The sequence below is a fragment of the Hakea prostrata genome, chromosome 9 (assembly GCF_041222555.1).
Source record: "Hakea prostrata isolate BN-2017 chromosome 9, UWA_Hpros_2, whole genome shotgun sequence".
Taxonomy (NCBI): domain Eukaryota; kingdom Viridiplantae; phylum Streptophyta; class Magnoliopsida; order Proteales; family Proteaceae; genus Hakea; species Hakea prostrata.
In genome coordinates, this window is record NC_142608.1 from 1,850,209 (window position 1) to 1,858,557 (window position 8,349).

Sequence of the window (8,349 nt, forward strand, 5' to 3'; positions counted from 1 at the left end):
TCAATTAATTCTCTCTCACTTATAACTTCTGAGAATAGAAATTCGCATATCAGCCACTTTAGATTTGAGGTCATTTACAATCAAATCCATTTTCAATTCCTCCAATTTTTTTTCCCAATCCAATTTGTCTCTCAGTATATTATTACAGAAAATTTTAAATTTTGAATTGATAAAAGGAAAAAGAAAATAATATAACGTCCAAAGATCTTTCTTCTTAGACTTTCTGGAGTGCACGGCTTCATCTCTAGAGGAGAAGCGTGGCACTCTGTGATCCTAAATTAGTCGTGCCGGCATTTTTTTGGAGTGAGTGATGAAGTGAACGTACACGCAGTTAGGGGGAATTTTTGGAGGGAGTGATGAAATGAAGTCACACGCAGCCATGGGAACTTTAAGAAGGACAGCGACATTGCGTACGGGTCGCGGTCGGTCACATCATCGTGTCTAGTTTCACCTAAACAGAAAATTGAAAAAAAAAAAAAAATTCATGTCCGGAATATTGTGACGTTTGAAAGAAAAATGCAGTGCTTGCTGATGGTTGAGATCAAAATTTCGGTCGACTTTAGTGCATTGAAGTACAACCCCATTAACGTGGCATTTTGATGTTCAAGGCTTTTTCCTTTTTTCAAACATAATTGAAGGCAGTTGGAGATTTGATGTTTTGCTTTGTTTTCACAATTGGAGCAAAACAAAACAAAACTCCGAATCTCCAATTGCCTTCAATTATGATTGAGAAAAAGAAAAAGCTTTGAATGTGAAAAGGCCACGTGAATGTTCTAATTAGCCTATAATGTGTGCCCTTGGTCCCCAGCAAAAACATTAAAATTTGTATAATATCATTATTATTGGGGTAAAACTAACATTTATTCATTATTATGACTTAAATTACATGGCAAATGTATTTTCAAATTTACAAGTCACTTAGAAATAGGATTTTTTGTTCAATTTTCAAATTTTTGCAGAAATTGCCAGTAGGCCGCCGGGTGAACCCGGTGAAATTTCAATGATATATGACCAAGTTTCGACCAAATTTTGACCCCCATTTTGAGGGATATTTTAGATTATTTTGGACCCAAATTTGGTGTCTACCATAATAAACACACTAGAAATGCTAGTTTTGCTTGAAACCTCACTATGATGGTACGGTATGAAAACGATATTTAAAAAAAAAATTCAGTATGGTTTCAGTATAAAATTGATATGTGAAAAACGGCACGGTTCGGTATAAGAAAACCCATTCTTCTAATTTTCTAATTTTCTAATTTGTCGCTACTAAATGGATTTGGTTAATTCGGATTGAAAATGGATTTCTAGGTGTTTCTAGTTTTAGTTTTATTAGCGATTACTTTAGGCACCTAATACCGGTGTAAATGTTCCTAACTTCATTTCTTCTATTGTGCCAACCCTTTGTTTTATTCTCCTAACTTCATTTCTTTTATTGTGCCAATCCTTTGTTTTATTCTCGCATGCAAAGGTTTTTCTATTCCTAATTCTTTTTTTTTATAGGAACATGAGCTTTACATAGGGGGGAGTACTACACATATATGCCTCCTGTAGGGTTTGAACCCGCACCTCTTCTCTGAGAGATGAAGTTCTTGACCATCCTACTAACCCTCTATTGGCAGGAAATTCATAATTCTAAACCAAAGACTAAGTTTGCATGTTCTGTGCCAAACCATATTCTTAAATTTAGCTTAATGCTTGCATGTCTATGCTTTAATTAGTATATTAAGTGGTTATCCATTAAGGGCCTGTTTGGTTACATGAATCTGGAGATTTCAAATATCTAGAGATTTCAAATCTATGGAGTCATAATTTATAAAATTAAATGTTTGCTTGCATGGATTCATCTGCTATTTGATCGACGTGATTTTTGTGAATGTGCAAATGTATAGCTTTTTTGAAATCTATGGATTTCACCCTTTACCCATAAATCTACAGATTCACGTTTTTAGTGTAAAAATGTGAATCTCTAGATTTCATGAATCTAGAGATTTTTACAATCAAACGGGTATAATTCTTAGATTCATGATTCCGGAGTATAGAAATGTGTCATTGAATGACCGGAATTCACTCTGCTCTTGTCTCTGCAATACCCATAACTATGTTATATGATATCTCACTTTTAGAATAAACCAAAGCTTCAACACAGCACTAAGAACCTTGAAGGTGAGACATTGGAGGAAACCAAACCATGATCAAGCAGACATAGAAAGATGGTTTAGTTTCCTCCAATTCTCACCCTGCTCCTTAGAAGACCCCCGTGGGTCAGACTCAGAGTAACAAAACTCAATAGGAAAAGCACGTTTGAGATGGCCAGTGAGAATTACAGATTGATGATGCTGGAATTGCATACTTTGCATCTTCAAGTATTGATTTAGGAAGTGGCTTTAAAGTTCCAGATTTCATTTGAAATGCAGAAGCTCCCAGGAAAATAAAGGAAAAGCATGAGATTTTGGGTTAAGTATTAAAGAACCAAAAGATAAAGCTACTCAACACATGAATGCAGTGTCTTCATTACAAAAATGGCATAACAAGCTTGTGATACAGAAATGAAACTTCAACACCTCATCAGAACAAGGAGAGGAAGGAAGACAAGAATTTACTTCTGGTGTTGATTTGTAGTTCTTGTCGAAATTGTCCAGATTCAAAGGCAATCTACAATCGGTTCCAACCCATTAATTACTTTCTCCTTCTTGAAGGCATGAAAACTTAAGAAGGAAACTCCTCACAAGACATTCCAAAGTTCTACTGTTTTCTTGAGAAAAATCTCAAAACTTCACCAAGATTTCATAAGAATTAGGAGATTCAAGAAGGAGAAGGTAATGGGTAGAACTTGAAGCGAAGGAGTCTAACACTCGAACTCTCAAACTCTCGAACTCAAAGAGATGAAGAACAGAAAAACTGAAGAAGTCTAAAACGGCAGAGGTCTAAACCAAAGGGACTTTTTTTTGGGACTTAATGTCATAAGAGTTTAAAATAAAATTACAAAAATAACCTTCAAATACGATACAGTAAATGGTATTCGGTATATGGTAAATCGGTACGGTATTCGGTACATACCAATGGTACAGTGTTTGAAACCGAAACTGCACCGTACCAAATTTCAAAAAATGGTTTTTGTATATAACGTACTGAATTTGAAATGGTATGGTACTGTGCGGTTTTAAACAGCGCGGCTCGATACGGTTAAACGGTTTTCAATACACAATTGACACCCTTAATCATGTCAATACCAAGTACTATGCTTCGGTGAATCCATCTGCTGTGAGTCCTATGATTTCATGTTAGAAGAGCCAAAGGCTATATGTGAAATCCCTCGGATTTCTACCCCTTTAACCTGTGGCTTCAATATCGAGAAAATCGGGCCTCGAGTTGACGATAAATGTGGGTCATTCAAGTGGAGCCCGAAGGGTTGGAAATGGAACCAATGTTGGTGGATGACCCTTGTGATGACTCATCAACTCTTCTAAAGTTTAATTGAAGAGAGAAGATTAATCATGATGGTGTAAAAAGGGTGATCTTGGAACGGCCATAAATCGGTGATGGAGAATCCGATTGATGCGAATAAAGTGTCAAAACAAAGAGCGTCGAAAGACCTTTCCAACAAGCTAAAGATATCCCAATTTGGACTTCATTTGGCCCCTCAACTAGGGCCGGTCTATCGGGCCGGTTGAACAGCCGGTCGACCGCCCCCAGCTCAGTTCGGGGCAGAATCGGGTTTTACCCATTAAAACCCTATTTTGAAGCTCTCTTTCACTCATACTCACATTTTTTTGTTGCTAGTACGAGGTTGAGGCTCAAGGAGGAGGACAAACCAAGGGAGATGAAGGTTCCTAACCATTCGGAAGCGTGCCGACACCCGAATCATAGCGAAATCGTTAGAAAATGTGAGAATCCTCAAACCCTCTTCTTTAAGCTTGGTTTTATGAGGTGTTCTTCACAATAAATGATAGATTTGAGTAGTTGTTGCATGTTAGGTCTATTAAAAGCTAGCAAATAGTTTTATTTATGTTTCTCTTTAGTTTGTGAGTGGTTTGTGCGGACCGTTGCAAACAATTTCGCGTTTTGACTCTCAGAAGATGCTCCGGGCGACTTGCGAGAGTAAAATTTGGGGCTTTCTGATCCAGAACGAATTGGATCAAATTGAAGGTATACTTAGAACTCTATTGCTGCCAATTAGACATTCCCAAATTTTCGTTTTAATTCGACTTCGAATCGATGGTGAAATTTGATTTTCGCCGAAATTAGGTTGAGAAATGTGGGTTCGAAACTAGTTGGCAAATTAGGCTTTTGTTGGGTGATTTTGGGAACTTTATTAAAACCCAATTAACTTCTAATTTATGTCTAATGATCCTCTTATATGATTAGGTTTATTTTGATTATAATCACCAACTCGTAAGTGTGACTTTGTGGAACTTTGAAGAGCTTATGCTAACTAAAAAGGTGAAGAATATACTTAACGTTAACTTGCATGTTTAATTATGTAATTAAATTTCATTATTGATATATTGCCTTGCTTTAATATTTATTATCTTGTGATTATATGTGTGACTTTGCACGAATGAAAGGTAAGCAAATATCTTTGCTTCTATTTTCAATATTCTTTGAAAACAATATGAGAATGGATGAGATGGATGAGATTGAATGGATTGAGTGTTTTTTTATATTTTTAAATTCTAAATTATTGATATGAAGATATATGGATGATGTTGAATTAAATTACTCTTTTTATTTTATGTTTCAAATTAGGGTTGTGGGTTCGCCCATTACCCTAGTGAACTTACATGAGTATGCATCTAGACCTAAGTACATGAATGCTAAGTATCTAGAAGTGTTTGGCAAGGTAACCTCATGAGTACTACTACCCTTCCGGCAAGGGTATTGAAACTAGTTAACCCGTGATGTTAGTGGCTGGGTCCTGAGCATCAAACAGGCCCACTATCATCATAGAGAGGTAGGGTTGCATATAATAGATAAGGACTCCTGGGCACTCAAGACCGGTGAAATGATCCGTGAGAGGACATGGAGAGCATCCTGTCCATTATATGTGAATGACCACAGGGTTAAGACACAATTAGAACTCGCATTGCATAATTTGGGGAGTTTAAATACCTTAATGAAAGTACCTCTAGTACATTTCAGCTCTGAATAAGTATTGTGATTACAACAACCATTCAAGTATTTGTACAAATTTCTCAACAACTTTTGTACCATCTTCATATAACTTTTCAACTCGCAAAATTTTATGCTGAAGCGAGCAACTTGCATAATTTTTTAAATCATTCCTCACAATTTTAATGTACATAAATAATTCCATGTCATATGGCAATATATGATATGCTTCAAACTAATGATCATCTTTACCATCTTATGATAGACTTAATAAGCACAATGTCTCCAATATCACAATAAACAAATCCCTTCATCAAGCAAGGTCATTGTTTTAGATTATAAATTCCTAAGATGGCTTATAGTTAATTATTCTAATATTTGGCTGATTCCCTAGTTCAGAAGGCCCTTAAATTATTGTTGTGTGCAATAATATCGGAATAGCTCCCCATGCAGGCCTTAAAATTCATGTGGGGAGCATGCATTGACCAATAAACAATCCATACAAGCCTTACAATTCTTGTAAGTAGCATGCATTGGCCAAGTCCAACAACCAATTTCATCGTCCATTCCATAATTTGACTCAAAATGAGCGTTAGTATTCTAATATTCATTTCAATGCATAATTGAAGTTACAAACTGCTATACATTTTTCTTGATTCCAAATCCTAGTGCTCTTTTCAGGAAATTTATCTAATCCATTTATGACATGGAAATTGACCATCCATTTTCTTGTAGATATATGACATGTATTATAACATCACATCAAATGGTTGAAATCCATTTATAATTTACATTAAAAAGTTGTGATTAAATTTAAAAAAAATTATATCACTTGTAAATAGACATCAACCTTTTGATGTGATGTTGTGACACATGTCACACATTCTTGTCAGAAATAGACTGCATATTAGTCCGCTCTTTTCACACTCTCTTATACACATTTCGAAACGGACTCATCTCTGAATATTTATGATTCGTTTTATCAATGTTCATAAGTGAGCCATCTTCTAAATGTGGTAAAAAGATGTGAGGGAGTACAATCCTTTATCAAAAAATGCCGAGGATTCCAATTCCTAACTCATTTTTGTCATCCAATGCTTAAAAAAAGTCTAGAAAAATTATGTGATTAGTTATTTCTCGGTTTTCTTTTAAAAAAAAGTCATTCAATGTCTCAATTAACAAAACTAACTAAAATCAACGTTTGGAGTCGTGAAACAATGATTTTTTTCCATTATATTATTCCCAAATTGACACTGAGAGGGGGGGGGTGAATCAATGTCTTCAAAAATTCACTTCAATGTGAAGCTTCTTTAATCTCGAAACAAGATTAATTAGAACTTTCTCGTAGCTATCAACTACACAAGGACACGTCCACCACACACCACAATGTGGCTGGGTCTACCAGACAATGTACCACCACTCTGCAATCAAGGCACTCCAATATGTGCAACAAAGAAAAATAAACCAAAAACGCAATGCACCAAAGTTTATGTGGTTCGGCCAAATTACCTACATCCACGGAGTAATACCCTACCTAGGGTTTCGTATATTACTCAATACACTCCTAGATATTTTGACTGCTACAACAGTCCAGGAACACCAATCCCTACTATAGTCTAAAATGCAATTCAGACAACGGCACCAACCCCAACCCCTTAGACAAGCTCCAACTTGCTAGGTCACAATGTAAACCAATAATTCAAGTTCCCCAAATTACATATGATCTAGGTTCTTCATCATTAAACATAACCTAGAAAATAATAGACAATAACTTGTGAATACGGGTTACCTCAACTTGTGTGAGATGCATGGTAACAATACTTGTTTCTCTTGGGTTATGGGCCCACCACGCTTCTGCTGCACTTTTCAGACAGGCTAACAACAACCCTTTATCTTTCTTGAAAGCAAGTAACTACAACCATGTTCCCTTCTTTTCTTCTGCTGCTTCTTCTTCCTTCTCTTTCACTTTCTTTCTTGTTCAGCAAAACAAAAGACTTCCTTTAACAACAACTTTTATTCCCAAGCTTCAGATCTCCAAAGCCAACCAACGTCTTCTGGTTCGACCTCCACGCTCTTCCCAAGCTCCTCAAAACGTTCTTACTTCTGCTGGAGTTTGCTCTCCTTTTATAGATTAATTAAACTCAGAGTTTGAATCAAACTCAGAGTTCCTATCTGACTTAACCAAGGAGTGTTTTGACGTACAAATCGGACTAACTTAGATATCTCCAATGAACAATCCCACCGTTGGATTTGAAGATCAAGAAGTCGTGAAGCTCTCCTCCAAAAATCGGCTCAATCGGACACTGTATGACCATCCGATGAAAGGGTTGATCAAAGCTGGACAAAGACCCTCAAAAACGGGATTCTTGAGTTTTCTTTATTTGAATTGGATTCTTTCTCTAGAGACCCTCAAAAACAGGATTCTTGAGTTTTCTTTATTTGAATTGAATTCTTTCTCTCAAATCTAATTTCCATATCAAAGCCCACTTAAGTTGCCAACAATGACAACACCTTCATTTTAGGCCAATGGAACAACACATTCATTTTGACATTTTGATCCCTAGGATTAATTATACCATCACGTTAGACAATTATCATCTTCTTCATATAAACCCTAACCCAAGAAAGCTTACATACTCTTTTACTATTTATTTGTTTATCACTTTTCATTATTTTTATGATCGTCAAATATAATGGTATGGTCAATTTTAGGATAAAAAGAATAAAAATGTTCAAAAATGTTTTACTAAAAAGAAAAAATTATTAAAAAAAAAGGGAAAATCACTGTTTGATTAATTTTGTAAACTTAAAAGTTAATTTTTGCTATTTTTATTAATTAAATCATTGAATGATTATTTTTGTAGAGAGAAATCTAAAAGTAGGGATTCTACTTGGTAGCAACACTATTCGGAAGTAGACACATGGACAATTTATATGTGATTCACTTAATTTGGATTTTGGATTGTTAATATTGGAGTTGGGATCATCTCTTCTGATGAGGAGCACTGATGCGTATAGTTGTATTGATGGTGCACCCGACTGAGCCCTTTTCAAGCCGGGGACAATGAATACTGCAAAAAGAGTTAGATGCGGGTCGGCTAGAGTATCCGGGCAACCGCCTCCGATGGCTAAGTTAGATTGTGAACAATCTAAGGTTTCGTGCCAAGATAACACAAGATGAAGCTCAGAATGTCTTGGATGCCTACCAGAGAGGTATTTCCCTTATCTTATATCGTT